This window comes from Melanerpes formicivorus, unplaced genomic scaffold, assembly GCF_026170545.1.
Source record: "Melanerpes formicivorus ecotype bairdi unplaced genomic scaffold, bMelFor1.0.p_v2 SCAF_44, whole genome shotgun sequence".
NCBI lineage: Eukaryota > Metazoa > Chordata > Aves > Piciformes > Picidae > Melanerpes > Melanerpes formicivorus.
The window spans coordinates 4,289,734-4,314,302 of record NW_027142396.1 but is presented as its reverse complement, the minus strand read 5'-3'; positions in this window follow the sequence as shown (position 1 = coordinate 4,314,302).

Sequence of the window (24,569 nt, the reverse complement as noted above, 5' to 3'; positions counted from 1 at the left end):
ATGTTATTCAAATCCTGTAAACATGTAAATTTGATCTTTAAGCATGGCCAGAGTGCAACCTCTGCAGCATGAAGGGTCTGTGTACAAACACGAATGACTTGGCACTGAAGTACAGTCAACTTGTTGTAGTATAGATGTTTTAATCACCTCGAGCTATGTTTTCAGGAAGAGATGTATGCAGGTGAAGACCTTTATTACATTATGCAGTAAAGTTATATAGTCTATCAGAAGGCATGTGTCACATCTCAATTGGTCATTTTCTACTGGCATGCTTGTAATTAAGGCATACAATAGGTCAAAATAACAAAACAATATTTTAACACATCCAACCAGATTCTGCCCAGTTTCTGTCCTTCAGTTACAAGGTGTTTACATTACTCTCAGAGTCAAAGACAAAACATAGCTTTCTCTAATTCAAGCAAATGCAAATCTTCCCTATAGTCTTCTAAGGCTATCCAAAACCAACCCTCTTCCTACATCAACTCTTCATAGGTGACAATATTATAATTGTCAGAAACAATCCTGTCTAGTTAACATTTTTTTCCCTCTAAAGTTTTATTATGTTTCAAAAAAACTTTTCACCAATGACTGATGCAAACACTGTTTTCAGGCAGTAATAGGGTTCTCTGGCTGTAGAGAGGAAACATTTATATTAAACTGTTCTGAACTGAGCCTTTTTATGCCTTTCAGTCTAATAGCTGGAGAACATAGCCTCTTTTAATTTACTAGTACAGATCTAGGCTTAGATAACCAAATGCTATTCAATATTAAAGTAAGGTGGAAAGCATTTGAATTTATGGAAATTAATCTGTTCCCATGACTTCATAACAAGATTGATAAGAAATGTGCTGAGAATAATTCAAATGAATTTTAGAAATAACTGGAAGGTGTAAAATTCAAATTATTATAGTAATTCAAACTATAGTAACTCTCAAGGAAATTTCACTTTAGGCTGAACTTTTAATTTTTAACACAGCACATTTTGGAACAGAGGTTTAGAAGTACTTACTATTTTTTTTTTAATATAACTTCCCTCTGAAAGACAATGTAAATTTTAGTCTTTTACGTTTTGGGGAAGCTAGGAACAATCTGGGACACTTGCCAATTCCATTCTTAATGTCTCCTAAAACTTGTTTACTGCATAAGTATTTTCTTACTGAAAAAACCCAACAAAACAACAAAAGCAAACAAACATATGAAACAAACACACACACACAAAAAAAAAAAAAACAAAACAGAAAAAAATGTAAAAGCCAACCAAACAAATCAAAAACAAACAAACAAAACCAATCTTAATGTGGTAAATAATCTGCTTTCAAACTTTTTTTTTTTTTTTTAATGTATTATAGTAGTGTGATGCTTCAGCCTGCCTGCACCAACAATAAAGCACATCTAAACTCGGTCAGAGAAGGGAATGGAAAGCTGTATTTTACAAGCAATAATGAAAGGCAATGAATATATACAAAATATACAGTATTTACAATGTCATACCAGAATAGAATAGAATAGAATAGAATAGAATAGAATAGAATAGAATAGAGTAGGATAGGATAGGATAGGATAGGATAGGATAGGATAGGATAGGATAGGATAGGATAGGATAGGATAGGATAGGATAGGATAAGATAGGATGGAATGGAATGGAATGGAATGGAATAGAATAGAATAGAATAGAATAGAATAGAATAGAATAGAATAGAATAGAATAGAATAGAATAGAATAGAATAGAATAGAATAGAATAGAATAGACCAGGTTGGAAGAGACCTTCAAGATCATCGTGTCCAATCCATCAACCAATCCAACCCACCTAAACAACTAAACCATGGCACCAAGCACCCCATCAAGTCTCTTCCTGAAGACCTCCAATGAATTTGCAGGAAATAACACAAACACAGATCCTCCCAAGAAGGATCCCACCTTGGGTTCCCCCCAAACCTCTATCCCCCTCCTTCCCTTTCCCCTAGTAGTTAATTAGGCAAAAAAGGAGAAAGAGAGAGACAAGGATGTTAAGGGAAATTCGTTAGCTCAAAGCAGTTGTTAAGAAAGTTAGTTTTTCTTATCTTATTAGTTGTAGTCCAGGGTCAGTTGCATGCTCTCTGGCCAAGAAGTGAAACATCAGACAGACTGAAGCTGGAGTGAGTGAGAGAAAGGATCTTAGTGATATTTGATATGGTACCTCTCACATCTGACCAATAAAATTAGTTTAGAAATAATCTTTGTTTTCCTTTTTACAGCTAAACATTCAGCTAGAGAATTCTGCAGCTATCTTTTTCTTAAAGGCACAGCCTAAACTGTCACAGGTATCTAGGGTCCAGAAACAAGTTTAATAAATTTCTGAAACCATCATTCATAATCTACACAAACTATTTCCATCTGTGGGAAGGGATTAGTAATCCCTTCTTTTATCTTAATTATTTGTCAATTCTTTCTTTAGGTTAAATATATCACTGATTTTTTTTTAAGCCATCACTCTGGACTTTTTAATTGCCTAGTTGAAAACACGAGTGTAATGGTTTAGCGCAAGGGCTAACCTGCCTGCTTCCCCAACACAAAAGTGAGGGGAAGAGTAGCACACAAAACTCAGGGTTGAGATAAGAGTTTAATATAACATAAGACATCATAATTACAATGCACAATTACCTTAGCTCATAATCAAATGAATCTAATAATGCAATGCATGATTACTTTAGTTTAGCCTATTTGCAGAGGTGCAGAGAAATATAGAAAAAAAATAAAAAAAGAACAGCCTAAAGCAGAAAATCAAAACCAGTGAGCTATGCAACTATCTCAGTCCAGAGAGGGAGAGAGACTTATTTCTTTTGAATATTCCTGTGTTATTAAATTAGAGTCACAAGGCAGGCCAAAATATCAACAGGGAAGCTATTTATTAACAGAATAACATGGATAAAACAGAAGGAGGGGGAGAGAGAAAACCTTTATTAGAATAAATCTTTATTAGAATAAACCAAACCAGGTTGGAAGAGACCTTCAAGATCATCGTGTCCAACCCATCAACCAATCCAACCCACCCAAACAGCTAACCCATGGCACCAAGTACCCCATCAAGTCTCCTCCTGAACACCTCCAATGACGGCGACTCCACCACCTCCCCAGGCAGCCCATTCCAATGGGCAATCACTCTTTCTGTATAAAACTTCTTCCTAACATCCAACCTGAACCTCCCCTGGTGCAGCCTGAGACTGTGTCCTCTTGTTCTGGTACTGGCTGCCTGGGAGAAGAGACCATCATCCGCCTGTCTACAACCTCCCTTCAGGTAGTTGTAGAGAGTGATAAGGTCACCCCTGAGTCTCCTCTTCTCCAGGTTGAGCAACCCCAGCTCCCTCAGTCTTTCCTCATAGGGCTTGTGTTCCAAACCCCTCACCAACTTTGTTGCTCTTCTCTGGACTCGTTCCAGCAAGTCAACCTCCTTCCTAAACTGAGGGGCCCAGAACTGGACACAGTACTCGAGGTGTGGCCTAACCAGTGCAGTATACAGGGGCAGAATGACCTCCCTGCTCCTGCTGGCCACACTCTTCCTGATGCAGGCCAGGATGCCATTGGCCCTCTTGGCTGCCTGGGCACACTGCAGGCTCATGTTCAGCCTACCATCGACCAGTACCCCCAGGTCCCTCTCTGCCTGGCTGCTCTCCAGCCACTCTGACCCCAGCCTGTAGCACTGCATGGGGTTGTTGTGGCCAATGTGCAGAACCCGGCACTTGGATGTGTTAAATGTGTTAAATAGAGAGAGAAGAGGGAGAGAGAAGAGGAAAGAAATAATATCATATTATCATAGTATCATAGTATCTGTCAGGGTTGGAAGGGCCCACAAGGATCAGCTAGTTCCAACCTCCCTGCCATGGGCAGGGACAATTCACACTAGATCAGGCTGGCCATAGCCTCATCCAGCCTGGTCTTAAATACCTCCAGGGACGGGGCCTCAACCACCTCCCTGGACAACCCATTCCAGGGCTTCACCACTCTCATGGTGAAGAACTTCCTCCTCACGTCCAGCCTGAATCTCCCTACCTCCAGCTTCATTCCATTCCCCCTAGTCCTATCACTACCTGATATCCTGAGAAGTCCCTCCCCAGCCTTCTTGGAGGCCCCCTTCAGATACTGGAAGGCCACAATTAGGTCACCTCAGAGCCGTCTCTTCTCCAGACTGCACAGCCCCAACTCCCCCACCCCCCAAGACAGTTTGGGTCTGTGGTGGAAGGGAGCTGCCTTGTTGGCTGTGCTGTCCTTGTTGTCTGCTGGAGGAGGGGAGGGAGAGATCCCAAGTCCAAGTCCTTCTCTGAGCAGCCTCTTCAGCTCCATGAGTTGCAGCAGGCAGAGCTTAAGACACAGAAAGAGGGTTCCTCATGGTCTGCTTCTTCTAGGCTACACGGTGATGTCTCTGTCCTTTAGTCTCTTGGTATTTTCTTTATTTTTCTTCAGAGTGGCATTGCCCAGGTCTTTTTCTTCTTTTGAGCCAGTAGTTGCTCAGGTCTTTTATACAGATTTTTAAGTATGTGTCCAGGTGGTGAACCTATTATCCTTCTCACCATCCTCCCTTTCTGGGGTAGCTGATGGGTAGAGAAGATCTTTATTAGAATAAACCTTTATTAGAATAAACCAAACCAGGTTGGAAGAGACCTTCAAGATCATCGTGTCCAACCCATCAACCCACCCAAACAGCTAACCCATGGCACCAAGCACCCTATCAAGTCTCCTTCTGAACACCCTCAATGACGGCGACTCCACCACCTCCCCGGGCAACCCATTCCATAGCGCAATCACTCTTTCTGTATAGAACTTCTTGCCTATGCACATTCCAGAGAGTCATTATCCAGTGGCTTCCGCCCAATACACATTAGCTATTGTCTAGCACAAGGAGCAGGGCCTGCTCCCAAGCTCAGAGAGGTGCCTTTATGGCTGTAGGCAGCACCCTTGGGCAGTGCTAGCATAGTACTTCACCCAGCTATACAGAATGCCCAGCCCTATCCTCAACACTGATGATGCTTTCTGCTCAATTAATGGATGGTGCACAGGCATTTTGGGGTTACTTGAAAGTGCTCCCTAGGCTGGCAGAGGAGAGAAAAACATAATTAGGTCTCTGTCCCTTCCCTGTGCACAGGCTGCCAAAAGTAGTGAAGCTACTAAAGCTTCTCATGAAGAAGCTGAGCCTTTGCAATGATGTGAATGCTCCTCCTGTCTCCACGCTGCCACCAGATGCTTTCTCATTCCATTATCATGTGCATTGCTTCTCACCTTCTGTTTTATTCATGCCCAAATGACAACACTATATGCCAGAAGTTTAGATAGGCTGGTCAAGAACCAGGCAAAGGTGAGACTCTGGCATTCTACCCCACAGACCTGGAAGCTGCAGTAAATCTTCTCAGTTATCCACACCTCACACATCACCAAGAACCAATGCAGCTTGAGGAAAGCCCTTTCGATGTGACAGGACAAAGAGAGTGTGTCATGCAGCCTTCCTTCTCTGTAGGACCTGGCAGAACATGGGTGCTTGTAGAGGCAAAGCAATAGCCTCCTTGGAAAGGCTCTGTCTTTTGCCAGCCACCTCTTGCTGCTGTGGGGCAGATTATGGGGAAACATGACACAGAAAAGCGTTGCTTTCCTTGAAGTACTTTCTGAAGGTGTTGGAGGTTTCTCCATGAGTGGACTCTTGCTATAAGAGGAAGGAGAGGAAGATTACACTATCTCACTGAATGCTGGCCATACTAAAGACCCAACATGACCTTCCCCCGGGTGGGATTGTGTGAGATCAGCCTGGACAGTGAGTGTTGACAATTTTTACTTAATTAACATTATATTTCTGTTCCCTTAGAGTGGCCACCAAGTTGCCACATGCCAAGCTTCTCTTCTTGAAATGCTTGCTTAGCCTGCTGCTGTGCATCAGCAGAAACTGCAATTAGTAGGACAACTGCCAGCAACCTAGCAGTGTGGGCCCAAATCTACTCAGCCCTGCTGGGGAGCACATGCTCCCCCTGAAAGTGCTGATGCAGGTGACAGGGAAGATTAGCTGTATTTGTCCTCTGGCTACAGCCTGCCAAGCCCAACCAAGCATTTCTGTTCAGAGGTAGCTCATTGTCCCCTCTCTTGAATGAATACTCATGGGGTGTCTGTCAGGAAAGCAGCCCCACAGCTTCAGCTTTTTACATAAGAGTGAGGGTCAAGAGAGGGAAAGTTGTTTGATCCATTTTCAGCTACCTGGGCTGAACTCAATGATTTGATATGTGCAAGTGGTGGGCTTGGTGCTGTTCCTCATTCTTCATGGAAAGAATTATTTGTTATTGGAATGGGCTGCCCAGGGGGGTGGTGGAGGTCATCACTGGAGGTGTTTAGGAAGGGACTGGATGGGGCGCTTGGTGCCATGGTTTAGTTGATAAGATGGTGTTGGATGATAGGTTGGACTTGATGGTCTCAAAGGTCTTTTCCAACCTGGTTAATCCTATTCTATCCTATAAAAAAATACTGGTAGCAGAAATGACAGATATGTGAGATTATGGGTGAAGTGGTATGGTCTGGGCTTCTAGAAAAACATCTCCCTTTGAGCACTACATTTGTATGCATGAGCACTATTTTATTTTCAGTAGCAGACAGACATCTAATAGAACATCTTAATAATTTCTAAGAACATGAATCCTAGAACTGATTGAAAGTCAAATCTTTTACATTAGCAGTATTGTGACATGCCAGTAAAATCAATAGAAAATGTGAGGTTCATAAATATAGGAGTGATTATGTATGTATTTGAACAAGATCTCAACACTGAGCAAACTATGCAAAATAAATCTTTTGCAAATTCCCATGAAGCAGGAAGCTGTCACCAGGTCAACTATCCTCTCCATATGCTTTACTTTTCATACAGATCAATTTGCAATACACATAACATGAGATTTGTGACTACTATTTCCAGAACTGTCAGTTCTATAGGTCCTGAAAGATGATACCTCACAAAAACTATATGAGGAAAACTGCAGTAGTGATATTATGTATTTTGTCCGACAAAATGGCTCTTTTTACATGACTCATCAAAATGTCAGATAACTCATTTACTAGTTTTCTCCTTTTTCTTTTTCCTTTTCCCCCTGTGACCATTTGAGGCTGTCCCCTTAAGAAAGGGAATATGGTGGACGGAAGTTGGTAAATGAAAAAGACGGATCTAAACTAATTTCATTGGTAGATTGGGAGGAAGCACCTTCTGAACTGGGAGTGCAGGAGGGTATCCTGGGCATTCCGGCACTTTCTATCAGTCTTTCTTCCACTCCTCCTTTGGGCAGCAGCTCTCTGTTCTGGGCTTTCGGCCAAGGCTTGACCTTGAAAACTGATAAACTGCAAGGCCTGTATTAACTGCTTTCCAATTAACACATAACTGCTTCTAACTTTTTTCTCTTTCTCTCTCTTTCTAACCCACTCTGGGGAAAGGGGGAGAGAGGGGGGAGCAGAGGTGGGGAACCCCCTCAGCAGAGGGGGGGAACTCACATTTCTGTGATACTTTGTTGTATATTTCTGTATATACTGTAAATATTGTAAATTTGTATATAGTCCCCTGCGTTTCACTGCTTTGTAAATATACAGCACCCATTGCTTTGCTAATTCAGCTGTGAGGTTTTTTTTCCTTTCCCTTCAATTTTTCCTTCCCTTTACTTTACAGGGGGGAGGGAGGAGGCTTTTTGGCCTTACCCTTCCAACCCTACCACACCCCCCCTTTTTTTTTTTTTTTCCTTTTTCTGTTGTAAGGAAACCAAACAGTTCTGAAAAGTGGCTGATGAGTAACAGTAACTTTTGTGGGTGGGAAAATTTGGCATCAGAAGATTAGACGCTGGGAAGAAGTATGATGGACTGTAGGATCTTCTCCTTTTCAGCTTAGCTGTCAGCATTATGTGAGTACAGTGCATCTCATGTGACCAAAGGTAGATTGTGGAGAGATCTGTGGAAAAACTCATTCACACAGGCAGAGCACTGACTTTGTAGCAAAATGGTTACTGCTAGGCACCTGAGTTAGCACTTGTGTGTTCTGAGGACAGGATTACTTTTAGTCTTCTGATACATTTGGATGCTTTCATGTCACTAATAACAGATATATTAAAAGAGAACTATGGGAGGAAAAAAAAAAGCAAAGAGAGTTTTGATCAGCAAGGGAGTCTTTTGATGGCACAGGGACATCTGCAGCACCCTCTCTGCACGTCAAAGTCTGAAGGTCACACTAAAGGTCATAAAGTTGGGTCACTAGTGAAGACTTAACTCTTTTCATGTCTACTGAACAAAACTCTTGTGTTTATACAGGAAAGATCTCCAAATGTCAGACCCTTATAAGCTATAATGTAGTATGCTGAAATCACACTGCCTAACACATGTAACAGAACAAAATAGAATAGAATAGAATAGAATAGAATAGAATAGAATAGAATAGAATAGAATAGAATAGAATAGAATAAACAAGGTTGGAAGAGGCCTTTGAGATCATAGTGTCCAACCCATCATCCAACACTATCTAATCAACTAAACCATGGCACCAAGCACTGCATAAAGTCTCCTCCTAAACACCTCCAATGATGGCAACTCCAACACCTCCCCAGGCAGTCCATTCCAATGGGCAATCACTCTCTCTATGAAGAATTTCTTCCTAATATCCAGCCTAAACCTCCCCTGGCACAGCTTGAGACTGTGTCCTCTTGTTCTGGCACCAGTTGCCTGGGAGAAGAGACCAGCTGGTTCCATAGATTTTACCATTTTCCTCATATTCTTTGCAACTTCTCAAAAGAAGATGGGATAAAGTTTTGTTGCATGTAGCATACAAGAAAGTATTCTACATACAATCTTTGTGCCAGATCAGTGCCTAATTTTGCATAACCTGTCCACGTGTAAAGAAAAGACTGTGATATGCTAAAAAAATAATTTCAAAAAAGATCTTTCTTAGCTGTAAAGAAACCTATAAGTTACCAAACCAAGCCAAAAACCTCAACAATCAAACTCCCAAAATTTTATTATAGTAAAATTTGCAGCTTATTAAATCTAATACTAAACTTTGACATTCTTAATACAGGCTATGACATATGGACACTGTTTCCTCATACATTAGGAATGACCCCAAGATAAGAGTAGCTGGACTGAGAAGGGCAAGGTGGATTTCTTTTTCCTATCCATAAATAACTCATTTTGCTTGGTTTCCTTTGTGCATTATAGCAGGCTGTTAATAATTAGTTTTCTTTTCCTCTCACACAATGTGAAGATGTAGATTAAGCCATTGAACTTACCAGAAAGACATCTAACTGTAACCTCTTGAAGTCAAAGTACCTTCCTCTCATAATATAACCTAGCACAATAAAAGGAACAAATGTCAAAGTAGATTGCAAAACATTTCTTCTTTGTAGGGATTTTCATTAATTTCTATTTCTGAGATACCTCTTCTCACTTTAGAGTTCTGAGATACTTCTTTCTCCCCCTGTACTCGGCACTGGTTAGGCCACACCTTGAGTCCTGTGTCCAGTTCTAGGCCCCTCAGTTTAGGAAAGATGTTGAGGTGCTGGAACATGTCCAGAGAAGGACAACAAAGCTGGGGAGGGGTTTGGAGCACAAGCCCTACAAGGAGAGGTAGAGGGAGCTGGCGTTGCTTAGCCTGGAGAAGTGGAGGCTCAGAGGAGATCTTCTTGCTGTCTACAACTATCTGAAGGGAGATTGTAGCCAGGTGGGGGTTGGCCTCTTCTCCCAGGCAACCAGCACCAGAACAAGAGGACACAGTCTCAAGCTTCACCAGGGGAGGTTTAGGCTGAATGTTAGGAAGAAGTTCTTCATAGAAAGAGTGATTGGCCATTGGAATGGGCTGCCCAGGGAGGTGGTGGAGTCACCATCACTGGAGGTGTTTAAGAAGAGACTGGATGGGATGCTTGTTGCCATAGTTTAGTTGATGGTGATGGATGATAGGTTGGACACCCTGATCTCAAAGCTCTTTTCCAACCTTTTTAATTTGATTCTATTCTATTCTAGTGCAGTCTAGTCTAGTCTAGTCTAGTCTAATCTAGTCTAGACATGGTGGTTTCTATGGTTTAGATTGTATTTGGCAGTTTAGCAAACAGAAACTGATCCCTAACACTCTATCCTGCCTGTTTGGACTGGAAGAGTCAAATTGCTGCAAGTAATGAGATATATCAGCAGACCTGCTTGAGAGAGGTTGCACAGCGTCTTTCTTCCATGTACCTGGCACAGCTAAGGCTGTTGCTGCCTATTGATTGCTTTCATAAGCAGTGCATTTCATCAAAATCATCCTCACACCTTAAATTGCTACAACACATGAGGAACACTTATTGTACTGTCTATTATTGTCCCAGCTCAGTGAACCATTAAGAATGAAGTGAACCACTGAAGCAAAACCCATTGAACTACAAAATACTGAAATTAGTTTTAAAATAAATGAAAATATATTTAGTCTGAGAGATTTTTATATAGTTTTTCTAAAAGCCCTCTCTTTTGTGATGTCTCTGAGTAACATCAAATAACTTCTGCACTTCCTTCACTTTCACCTTATCTTCACATTTTTAACATTCAGATGGATCAAGTATTCAGGACTGTCTCCAAAGCCTACTACATCATGTCTGCTTTGTTTTGATTCATGTCATGATGAAAAATAGATTGGTTTGAATATCAACAACAGGTGGGGTAGGCAAGGACATGGTTGTGCTCACTTTAGGGAGCTGACTGCATGGGCTGAATGTCCCCTGAGGGAGAGGAGGACAGGAATTATATTGCTTATATTGTTAATAAAAATATCAGAGACAGAGTTTAAGTCTAGTGTCCTAAAGGCTGCAGGTGTAAATGAGCAGTATAGAAACTGCAAGTGTCACAAAGAGAACAATGTTTGAAAGAAACTGAAATTTAGAATACTTTGCCTAACATGGAACTGATAGTATCATACATGCAGTCTGAGGATGACACAGATGAACTCACAAAATGGATGCTGAACGCATAGCAAAAAAAGCCAGGCAGAACACTGTTAAAAAAAACTAACCTCCATCAGTAGTATCAGGGAAGAAAAAAGGGAAAAATCATCCTCTGCAAGGCAATCTGAATCAATAGCAATCAGGAAATGCAAGTACTTATCAATCAGTAAAGTGCAGTTGAACAGTAAAAGAACTTCTGGCAAGTAAATGCTTTAGACTCCTTTACAAGGACTTAGTACTCTCACATCAAGTTCTTCCACTGTTCCTCAATGCCAAGCATCATTCTCCACTACAAATAAAGAATGATTCTTTGTAGGTCAGAATAGGAATCTGAATAATTTGTGATGCTGAAACAAAGAACACTTTACCCTAGTCACCAGTGGAAGTTCAAGGAAGTTGAATTGTAACAATCATGGATTGCTACAAGAAAATCAGTTGAGATAGAACTGATCAGATTTAAATGTAAGCTTTTCAAAGTTAGATGTCTATTGTTAGTGACCTATTGGAGCTGTTTTTACAGACAATATAAAAAAGTAATCTCCAGAGGGTGAATCTTTCACCTATTATAGACACCCATGTTAGAAGAGGTTAATCACTCTATGATGATGCCAGTTCCTCTCCATTGGCTCTAGAAGGAAACTGTGTGATGACTGCAGACTAAAATGAAGGACTTTTAAATTCTTTAAAGTTAGGAAGATGAATCCTGTGTGGAAGGAGGTATCTCCCCCATCTCACTCTATCCCAATTTCTCCACTTTCCTCCAACTCATCTTTGTGGGGGGAAGTGGTGGGGTATGGGCTTTGAATGTAGTTCTTCAGGTGGTACAAACAGACTGTCCAGCTTTTTTAATGCATGTATTTCTGCATATGTCTGTCAGTTATCTGTAGTAATGTTTTTGACTGGATGATCAATTTATACCAGATCTATTCATGGTGATCTCTTTTATTTATATAGCTAAACTAAACAAAGATATAGAATTCAATCCCTTTCAGTAAGACCAAGCATCCCTGATTCAGGTATACAATGCTTGTAACTAAACTCATCAAGAGCAGATCTGTATAGCAGGGAAATCTAGTTAGGGCAATACAAACTGTAGCCTTTGGGAGAGCTCATATTTAACTAATCAGGGATCCAATACCTGAACTTATTCCCAGAAGCTTCTTTTAATTACATATATAGATCTGAAATTCCTACAGATTTTATGAAAGGAATTATCTGTTGGAGGAATGACTTGAATCAGTGCTTTCAATGACAGAAAACTTTTCATGCAAACTTTAAAAGCTGAATAGTTACAGACTATAAGCCTTTACATGTTCTGTTTCTCACAGTAATACTTACTGTATTTGATGACTGATCATGTTTTCTGCACACATCTTTGGCTTATTAGCCTTCCTCATTGTAAGTAAAGTTTGTCTTCCTGTAATTGCCTCTACATTGTTTGCCTTTCTGAGGTGTTCTCACACCATTGTCTCAGAAGGATCTCTGCTTACCAACAAGACCACAAACTCTGTGCTGATAACACAGATGCTGGGGCTCACTGTGACAAGTTTTTGTGGACCTTCTGATGGGCAGGACTCCAAAACAGCACATCCTCATGTTTGCCTTCCCAAGGTGTTTTCACACCATTATCCCAGGAAGATCCTAGTTTTCTGCAAGACCACTATCTCTGTAACAATAGCAGCTGATAACCAGACAAGGCCACAAGTTCCACTCTCAAGAGTGTTACCGTGAGACCGGGACTGACACATGTAACTAACCATGCTACCGTGTTATAACCATGGCAACTGAATGGGGAAGTGCGACTACATATGGGATTGGAAAAAGTATAAAACCCCAGAGGTAACAGGCAGAGATTGAAGCTTCCCTGCTGGTGAAGTTCTTCAGGATCAGTGAGACATCACCTGGATCCACAGTGGTAACTATCTCTGTTCTTGCTACCCCTTGCTTTTTCTTCCTCCTTTTCTGTATTTCTAACTTTCCTTCCTGCACATATAAGCAAAATAAATTCACGTGTTTTTCCCAAACCAACTTCCTGGTTACTTCTTGATTTCATTTGGAGGATCCATAAATGAACCATCCCTTCCTCAAAGCAGATTGAGACATTTTTATTGGCACAGTCATGCAGGATGCCGTGAAAATCAAGTATTGATTTGAGAATCTCAGAGTAACTGAGGATTTCGTGGTCCAGGATTATTTGTTCAGGACAACAGTAGCTGTGAATTTGGTCAGGATGACAGTGACTGTGAATTCAATAAGCTGGGTAACTCCTGACCTTGGACAGTAACTGATAAATTCCTGGTCCAAGATTAATTGACCAGGACAACAGTGACTGTGAAAACAATAAGATAGGTAACTCCTGACCCTGGAATGGTTTGGTCAGGAAGATGGTAAATGTGGTATTAATAAGAGGAACAATAACAATAGTCTTTAAGTTTCATTTAAGCTGGGCAGAGCTCAAGGGATAGGGGAGTGAGCCATTTGGTAAAGACTCTTTAGTGGAGTACCTCCCTTGAGATGAGTTATTATGGAAACTGAATTGAGCATAATCATTAAGTGTCTTGAAGAACAAAGTTGTAAGCCCTCACCATCAGAAATGGAATGGGCTGATAAAAACTGGAATAACCCCCAAACAACAGTGGACACTAGATAACTGCTTTAGAGGCAGAAGCCAAGGTTGGTAAAGGAAAAGGCAAATCAGTTTTATGTATGGTCTTGGAGGCTGCCCTTGTGGCAACAAATGAACAACACAACCAGGAATGTGTTACCATAAATCAGATGGTTACAGTTAATAAACTAAAGGACCAAATTATTGAGTCATTACAGGATGTGGTGAAGACTGCAGTCACGATAGAGGAAGAGAGACTGCAGGCTAATCTCTTGCAAAATGGCCTTAATGAGAAACTTTTGGAAGAGAGCAATGGGTTTTTCAGAGGCAAATGTAACAATGTAGGAACAGGGAATAAGCCCCCAGCCTATTTGCCCCCAGCCTATTTTCCCCCAGGATGAGTTGAGTGAACTGAAAGAGAAGGTAGAAAAATTAGGAGTGTCTGTGCCTTTAAGGCCATTGATAAAAACTGAATATTCTTATGATGGTAATAGGGAGCAAAATCCTCAGATAATTACAAAGGAAGTTCCCTTTACAATCACTGAGTTAGCAAAATTTCAAAAAATACTTTAGCAGAAGACCATGAGAATCAGAGACTGAATATATCTGGTGAATCTCGTTGTCGGGGGTGGAGGGGTGATCAAATTCTATTAACAGAAAGAGAGGTGGAGGGATACTGGGGACCTGGTGTCTTCCTAACCACAGGGAATCATTGGGCTCCATTGTCCCTAACCCAAAGAGCAGCCTATTGGGCAGGGTGGACGAAATTCCTTTGAAAGAGGAGACCCAATAGCTATCACTGGAAATACAGATCAGTTGGTAGAAAATGTTTGAAAACCAGCCCATATTCAGGCATGTATGGTAAGGAGTTGAAACCACACCACAGCAGTCTGATGTTGCTCCCTGTAGTTCATGAGAGAATGACTCCTCTAATTAGAGGTGCAAGGTTCTCTGAAATCTCTGGGCATTCAGTTACAGGGGCAAATAAAATCCATTCCTCTGGGAGAGAGGGTTTCAGCTGTTTTAGACAGCCTCATCATGCTGGTCCGACACTATTTGTAGAGGAAAGTGTGGACATGGGAGTGAGGTGGCACAGGAGCTCATTAATTATACATGCAAACACAGACCAGTTCTGGGCACTAAAACTGAGTCCTGGAAAATTAGACAGATTGGAGATGCACACACACACGCAAGACTTCCCTGGGAAAAAGTCTCTGGCTGCTAATGGTCTGAAGAAGCAACAAGGGGTTAACAAGGTTTCTTGGCATAAAGAAACCTGGATGGAAAGCTTGCAGAAGGGAGTCCCTAGAAATGCCACACATAGACTCCCAACTGATGCCATAGAAGTTATAGTTAAGTGCTGACTGTCTGGTAAGACAGGAGAGGGGGAAATAGCTGCCACGACACTCTTGTCTGAATACTAGCCTGTGCTCAAGGAGGAGGGAAACTCCTTCCTTAGTCCCCAGTAGGTAAGCAGGGGGGCAAAGGGTGTATAAATATTGGAAGGCTTACTGTAAACACCCATGGAGACTTATTGATCATATGTGCAATAGGACCCATGTTTTTCCCAGTCACTATCATAGTTGACACTGGGTCACAGATCTCTGCATTTCACCTGGAGGATGCAAAGTGATGTGGGGTAACCTGCTTCCAGAAAAAAAAAGTGCAGCCGATGCTTTCAGTTATGCACAGCCCCAAACAAGAGCCACGGCAAAATGCAGGCTGCCAGGAGAGAAGACAACAGTAGAAACTCTAATGGTTATAGGCATTTTTCCCTTGAATGTAATGGGCTTCGAGTTATTCAAAGGCAGGGCTAGGACAGATTACCAAGGGAGGTTGTGAATGTTTGACAGCAAGATGCCCTCTACAACTACCTGAAAGGTGGTTGTAGCCAGGAAGGGGTTGGCCTCTTCTCCCAGGCAACCAGCACCAGAACAAGGGGACACAGTCTCAAGCTGCACCAGGGGAGGTTTAGACACGAGGTGAGGAGGAAGTTCTTCACCAAGCGAGTCATTCGTCATTGGAACGGGTTGCCCAGGGAGGTGGTTGAGTCATCGACTCTGGAGGCGTTCAAGGGGAGATTGGACGTGGTACTTGGTGCCATGGTCTAGTCATGGGGTCTGCGTTGATAGGTTGGACTCGATGATCCTCGAGGTCCTTTCCAACCTAAGCGATACTGTGATACTGTGATACTGTGATACTGTGATACTGTGATATCAGATTATAGCAAACAACCTCTCTTGTCCCTCCTTCTAAGATAGTAAGCATGAAACCATATCCTTTGCCTTTGGGGGCTAAAGAGAGAATTGGTTCAGTGATTGATGATTTAAAAGAAAGAGGGATTGTACTGTCTGCCCACTCCCCATATAACTCACTGGTATGGCTGTAAATCACATGGGAAATGGAGATTGACTGCAAACTATCGCTGGCTTAATGCCAACACTGACCCATTGACAGCAGATGTACCCAATATAGCAGAACTAATTGCTACTATTCAAGAACAAGATCACCAAATGCTAGCAACCATTGACATGAAAGACACGTTTTTTATGGTACCAACAGACCAGGACCAATTTGCTTTCACTTGTGAGGACAGCAATACACTTTCACAACTACCCAGGGCTACAAACATTCCCCAACCCTAACTCATCACACTTTAGCTCAAGAACTAGCTCAAGCAGTCCCTGAGAAAGGAGTAGAAGTTTACCAGTGTATTGACGATATGCTGGTAGTAGGTGACCAAGTGAATCCTGTCCAGATAACTACTTGATTTTTCCTTGATTTCTTTTGGAGGATCCATAAAAGAACCACTTCTTCCTCAAAAGCGGATCGAGGCACTGATATTCAGTGAAAGACTAATAAAAAGTAAATATGCTCTGGTAAAACTGTAATGTAACTTCATATGCATCTCATGTTTTTGTTCATGCTGAGAGGTATTTCAGACAGGGCAAACTGCTTTACAGAGCCATCATTTTTATCTACAGATTTCAAATACTTTTCAAGGGAAAAAAATCTTTGTCAGTTTGGGTAAAGCCTAAGTGGAGGGTTTATGTGACTTGTCCAGTTTGACTAACAGTACTACTACCACCAACACTAGTCATTGAGTAACCATAAATCCCCTGGGATTAACTCATTGGTATATTCGGCAAGAGTATCTTCTAAATCAGAAATACCAGGAGTGGCCTGCTATGTGTGTGTCTTTGCGTGAATGCTGTAGCAACAAATAAGCATTATGTAGTAATAAATAAATATTGTAGTAATAAGTATTATATTAATAAATAAATTTTATGCATTCACTGGACTAATTGCTACCTTTTATGTAATTTCAGGTAAAAATACTATTCTGTGGATCTGAACCTGCTTGCTTTTGTGGGTTTTATTCAAATAATCTGAGCTCAGATTATTTCTTCTGTTTTTTAGTAGCTTAATGTGCTAAAGTTACTACTAAAGCTCCTCACAGAACAAAGAATCAAAACAGAAATGCCTAGGGAGAGGAACAGCAGCCAGAAGGTGAGACAAAGACAGAACATGAGATGTAATCTCAGTTGGCAGGTCCAGCCAGCCACAGCAGAGTGATAGTGTGGAAATTTGTTGAGAGAGATTTTCAGGACAGCACTGTCCACACGGAAAACAGGGTATGCATTATACAGTTCAAAGCACAACCCTCTATGTTACTGCAGCGCTCAAATGCCAGTGTGCATCAGCTATATTTTGCCCTCACGTCATTTGTGCTCTTATGTAAACAGTAGACAGCCATCTTTATGCACTGAAAATCTGCTGGAAGGCGAGGACTGTGGTTTTAAACATAACTGCTTTGGTTACTTGCAGTACTTTACAAATGGTAAATAAATATAACATTCTAGCTAGTGACATAAGTTGCCACATAAGTTACCTGTTTGGCATCAGGTTTCTAGAGATTCTAGAAATATTCTAGAAATATTTTCATTTGTCTCAGTGGAAGCTGCATTAAAAAAAACAAACAAACACTGCCACCACCACCAAACCCAAACAAACAAACAAACAAACATAAACCCCAGAATGAATAAGGAGTAACAGATAGTTTGCTTACAGCAGTGATGCAGAATTCCAGGAAGCTGCTTCTTCACTGAATAAGACATGGTTCTATATTAATTTTCAGAAGTATATGGATTTATTCTGCACACTCTGGCCAACTTTTTAAAGGAGGTTTGGTAGCCTATATTTATTGAAAGAAATTGAAACAAGATACATAGATATAGAATAGAATAGAATAGAATAGAATAGAATAGAATAGAATAGAATAGAATAGAATAGAATAGAATAGAATAGAATAGAATAGAATAGACCAGGTTGGAAGAGACCTTCAAAATCATCAAGGCCAACTTATTATCCAACACCATCTAATCAACTAAACCAGTGGGCAATCACTGTCTCTGTGTAAAACTTCCTCCTGACACTAGTAGTTCTGTATATGTTACATAAATGCAGCTTGAATGGCTCTAGGAGAGATTAGTACAGCAGAGTTGAAGGATCAGGTCTGCCTTTGAAATAAAAGATGAATTCTCTAGGGAACAGAAAATTCACAATGTTTCTAAACAGGACTGTGAGAAAGACAAACTGGGAAAAATCATGTGCAGCCCATAGTAAATCTTTCGTGGCAAAGTACAAATGCACTCAAATTGATGATTTAATTTGAAATGACCATCCGTTAGCTTACAGACACTTAGGTGATAACAATTAAAGTGTATGTGCCTTTCAGAAGGTCACCGGAACATGGCAAAATACTTTGTCAGTGACAGGCCTGTGGGGAACACCACACAGTGCTGTGCATAGATAACCTTACTGGACCAGAATTAGTTGCACTACTGAATCTTGTCTCTTGCTCACTGTTCTGCATATCTATATTTCATTATGCTATAGAAAACTCATCAAATAATAATACATATGTATCATCCATAATAAAAGTGCAGGCCATACTGGCTTGATTTTTTTGTTTCCCATTTTTTTCATTCATTCCATTTTTTCATTCATCCCTAATATAGCCCTTAAACAACCCCTGTTCCTTAAACTTGAAGTCCTCTGAAGAACATACACCTTCTACAAATTTTCCAGGGTTTTTATGTAATGTTCTTTAGCACTGTATTAGATTGGAATGGAATGGAATGGAATGGAATGGAATGGAATGGAATGGAATGGAATGGAATGGAATAGAATAGAATAGAATAGAATAGAATAGAATAGAATAGAATAGAATAGAATAGAATGGAATAGAATTAACCAGGTTGGAAGAGACCTTTGAGATCATTGTGTCCAATCTATCATCCAACACTATCTAATCAACTAAACCATGGCACCAAGCACCCCACCCAGTCTCTTCCTAAACATCTCCAGGGATGGTGATTCCACCACCTCCCTAGGCAGCGCATTCCAATGGCCAATGACTCTTTCTGTGAAGAACTTCTTCCTAATATCCAGCCTAAACCTCCCCTGGCACAACTTGAGACTGTGTTCTCTTGTTCTGGTACTGGTTGCCTGGGAGAGGAGACCAACTCCCACCTGGCTACAACCTTCCTTCAGGTATATATGTTTACATACATAGAATGTTTATTCCCAGATTTGTTTATGTTTGTTTTGCAGTTGGTTGTTTTGTTGTGGGTTTGTTGGGGTTTGTTGGTTTGGGTTGGTAAGGGTCTTTTTGTTGTTTGGTTGGTTTTAGTTTTTTGATGTGTGTGTGCATTTTGTTTTGGTTTGGGTCTTTTGCTTGCTTGTTTGTTTAATGACAACGATTTTGGAATGAATTAAGTAATAAAATTTGTGTTTTATGAGTTACAATATTTTCATTTTTCAGATACATCCTTGGTACAGATAGAAATTTCTAGACCAATGAAATTGGCAAAATTTTTTTCAGCATTCTGTCAGTATTGTTTTTTTCTTTTTATTTTTCACTACAGATATTAAAGAATTTATTCCACTGAAATTAGCAAAAGACTTTTCATTTATGTTAGAAACTTGCTTAGGGAGAGCAGTCCATCAGTAAGCATTGTTTCCCAACAAAATATTTAACCAAGGCAATATACACTATTCTCCACATTGTCCTGAATATTCAAGGTAAAGCTGATCATACAAAAATGATCACCTCTGTTCTTTCAGCAATTAATCCTGAAACATATTTTCTTTCCATTCAGATCACAGAAAATTAGGTTTTACTCCAGTTTACACAGACACTGTGCCTTTAAAATATCTTTGAAATATATTTGAGTATATAAAGACAGAGCTAAGATTAGGGGTGAGTGGGAAGTCACTTCCTTCTTTTTCATTTGGGAAAAGGTTTCCAAATCTGAGATCTATGCCAGAGAAGATTTAGGAATTGCAGGTGTTTAGAAGACAAATTGATGGGGTCCTTGGTTGCATGGTTTAGTTTGTTAGATGCTGTTGGATGATGGGTTGGACGCAATGATCTTGCAGGTCTCTTCCAACCTGGTCTATTCAATTATACTCCTATTCTATTCTATTCTATTCTATTCTATTCTATTCTATTCTATTCTATTCTATTCTATTCTATTCTATTCTATTAAGATTGTTTTAAGAAAATATTTTTTACTGGTAATGATTTCAAGAGTTCCAAGTATTATTCAAAAGTTTCAGAATGTTTATATGTTTTATTATTAGTTATTCAATAATGTGGTGAATGAAAAGAGCATTTTACACATGTGTTTTTAACTGAAAATTGATCTTTTTATTTCAAATAGATTGTCTACTTCTGCTAGAAATATTCTTTCAGTAGTTACCTTAACAATACCCCAAGACCAATACAGTTTTTCAAAGTTTGCTAACTTATTTTCTTCTAGGGGTGTTTAAGCATGAAAGGTATTGCTGTCTACAACTACTTGAAGGGTGGTTGTGGCCAGGACGGGGTTGGTCTCTTCTCCCAGGCAACCAGCACCAGAACAAGAGGACACAGTCTCAAGCTGTGCCAGGGAATGTTTAGGCTGGAGGTGAGGAGAAAGTTCTTCACTGAGAGAGTTGTTAGCCATTGGAATGGGCTGCCTGGGGAGGTGGTGGAGTCACCATCCCTGGAGGCGTTCAAGAGGGGATTGGACTTCGCACTTGGTGCCATGGTTTAGTCATGAGGTCTGTTGTGACAGGTTGGGCCTGATGATCTTTGAGGTCTCTTCCAACCTTGGTCATTCTGTGATTCTGTGTTTTCTTGTCCTTTAATTGGATTTTCCCTTCAGTGAGTTTTCCAGAACACACATATTTCTTCACAAGGATTGCTTGTATAATGATTTCTAAGAAAAGGTCTCTTTCCCTAATCATTCACAATCTTCTATTATTTTAAGACCATTTTGAAAGAGTTTGTGGAACTCTACAACAGGTGAAAGACTTCCATGACACAGTACTGTTCTTTATTGGAATGTTTAATAAAATCTATCTGCATTGAAAGTGGCCAGCCAAATTTAGCTTGCACTGGTAAACTGAAGTGATGACAGTTCTGCATGCTGTTCTGCACCCTGTTATTTCTGTTCTCATTTGTCTTCATTTACTTTATCTTTTACCTGTACACAACAAATATTTTTGAGGAAGGAGTTTCTCCCTTTGTGATAGCTGGCTTCCCAAACTGTTATCTCCACATGCTGTTGCAGGATTACATTAGCTGCTCTACCACTTGTGTGCTGTTGTCTAGTTAACAGATTTATCCTTGTCTCGAACTTTTGCTAAGAAGAAGAAATAATAAAAAACCACTGATGTTAAAAAAATAAAAAGAAAAAAAAGAAAATAGTTTCTTTTATGTCCAATTGTTATTCTCCAGGTTCCAGGAAATGTCATTTAACTTTTTGTGTTTAATGTGGTGACTACCCAGGAGCTTGGTGAGCCTGGCAGCCTTGGCAGGCATTCTTGACAGCTTGTCAGGCCTGAGGCTACTGTATGTTGTCTTTCCTCTCAATAATTAATTATTAATTGGAAGCCATGATTTTTTAATGACAGACTGATTTAAATGTACTGGGTTTGGGGAGATTGCATTTTTTTTTTTATAAAACACTCATTTTTTTGAAAGCAAGAACAATAAGTAAGGAGAACAATGTACATGCTTTCAAACAAGTCAAACAAAATCACTGGAGGAAGGCTTACTATACACATACATTCATCTGCGTATATAAGGATGCATTTACACACAAGGAACCCAGTCCCTGCTGGCCAAACACAAGTGACTAAACACCTTTTTGCAAGCCCAGAAAATCAAACACAGCCTGAAGCGCCTCATTTAAGGATTTGCTATGCATACAAAGCACAAATCCCAAAGTAGTAGATTATTTTTTTTCTTAATCGGTCGGTATGTTCAGAGGAAATGTAGGAAAATTATGGCCCTAATTTTCATAAGGATTCACAGAGCAGGGAATGGGAAAGAAAATGATGGCATTGTTAATTGATGGAAATCCAACATTCTTCCAGAATACTTCATTTACACCTATGCTATATATTGAATATTGCATAATATACATTACATGTTGTATATTATTACATACTATGTACTTTATACTGCATATTGTGTACTGTATACTATATATTATCTCTATTTCTACTTTGTATAATTCCACCTATGTTTCATTTAGCATTTTGTTCTGTTCTTGCAGAGTCCTGGAATTTGCTGAACAAGTGGCAGAAGTTCACAATTGCCCCTTGGAGCACAATCTCCAGCCTTAAATTGAACATCTGTACTCCAGACTCAGTGCCTAAGGAGCACTTTCAGAAAAAAGAGGCCAGCCCATGTACCCAACAGGAAAATGCTGAGAACAGTTCTGACTGATGTCCCATCCTCTGTAGATATTCAGTGTTGTTTTCACCAAAACTTGTCCCCCTATATCCTATATTGAGGGTTGAGAAAATTATCCTAAAAAAAGGGTACATGTATATTTTAAAATGACACAATAATAGTTTTGTTTCCACAGAGAAACAGAGCTTCTCCAAGGGTGGTAATGTTCCCTTGTATGTAGATGATAAAATATCAACAGAAGTGATTTCACACTATGTACAACAGCAGCATGACAGCTCCATACCCAGCTGCAGTCCTTGTTATAGCAAACCTCCCTGAGTGGAACTATATTTAGGGTAGTAAAGGCAATTATTTTCCTACTATTCTTGGGGTAGGAAGGGGCAAATAAAACATGGTCATTATTAATCAAAGTATTCATGAACTACTTACCATTTGTAAAAACTCTGCTTTAACTGATACTCATAAATTGTACTACATACACAAGCATCCTCCCCCACACCTTCAGCCTTCAGGCTTGTCATCACTCTCAGTAATAAACACCTAAAGGGTGATCCCACCACAAACAGAGGTATTTCCATAAACATGTTGTTTGCAACTAGATCTAATCAAACTTTTCTTAATGCCTTTGCTGTGCAGTTCATGTATGGACAATCCAAAGGACCTCCACAGGCCAGAAAAGAAAAAGGAAAGAAGGGGCTGCATTAAAAGGATTAAACTACTAGTCTGACCAAAATAAATCAAAATCCATGTAAGATATTATGACATGACCTTTCCTTGCCTGGAAGTAATCTTTTGCTCCCAACAGAGAATAAACTCCATACCAGAAATGGGCATCAGTCTGGTTATACTAGTTATACTAATTAGACTAGTCTAGTTAACTGGTTTTGGAAACAGAAATCATCTCTCTGATGCAGTGAGGTACTTACACTTCCATCTCTCATGTCTGTCCTGTCCAAAACAGTGGTCATGTCCTTGACCACTAGGACATTTCCTTCTCTTGGAGCTTTTCTGTATAAATTAGTAAATGTTTACTGTAATCTGATCTGAATTGTTTGTGAATAGCCCTACCAATGACAACTACTTAATGCAAGATACTCCTGAAGAGATCCCAGCTGGACACAAGAAGAAAATTGTTCACAATGAGAACAATCAGCCATTGGAATAATCTCTCCAAGGAAGTGGTGGATCCACCAACACTAAATGCCATTAAGATTCATGTGGACAGGGTGCTAGGAGAGATTTCTGGTTTTGTCTGTGTAACCTAAATCTGCCTTTCAATGTAATTCCTTAAGTTGGTCTTACATTGGTGTTAAAAAAGATTAGATTAAAATGCCTCAGAGAAAATTCTTTCCTACATCTCCAGTCAACATTCTCTAGAGCTTCCTGAAAAATGGTGGCATATTATTAAAGAAAAAAAAAAATAGTGTGTGTATTTGTTCAACTGTTTGAGGTTGCAAAACATGGATTGTGTAACTCTGTAACTCGACAATCTTGTGCTGATGCTATGTATTATACTATGTATGAGCCATTTCAATACAAAATTGTAATAAAAAACATACAGTTCATACAGTTTTTGTAGCCCCAGGGGTAAGCAGTAATTGGCAGGTTAATTAATTGAATAGTAATCCAGAAGGAAATATATTCCAGTGGAGATAGTGAAATGCTCTCCCTTTCCAATTGATCATATTTAGTTAAGAGGATTGACAGTAGTCTGCAATTCACTCAGGTGCTACTTTTGGGCAGGGCCTGTGTTACTTAATCTAATAGTACATTTTTCTGCTTTGATGTTGATAAAAGCTCCTGAAACTCATCTTCTCTAATTGTATTATAATAGAAAGAGTGCTCTAGGGACAATAAAAAGGGAATGGACCCTAAAATATCTAGTGGGATTGATACAATTGGACTGTGTTAAGTTACGTGACAAAAGCTCATCTTCACACTTGCAAACAAGCAAAGACAGGCAATGGCAGGTGGAAACATGAATTATACAACACTAGACTGCTTCCAGGCCCATCACAGGATCTGTCAGCTCATCAAAAATCTCTTCTCTTCAAAGGAATACAGGGCTACACTGACAGATATGGGGAACCCAAATTAAAGACTCAGAGGGACACAGGTTTAGGAACAGTCTGTCTGTGCTCATCCCAGGACTATCCAAGAAGATCCTCAGACCTAGTGTCCTGAAATTAAATCTATCAAGGTGTGGGAACATCAGAGTACCTTTATACTGAGAAAGAGTCACTGCCTAGTGTATATTACATAATATGGGG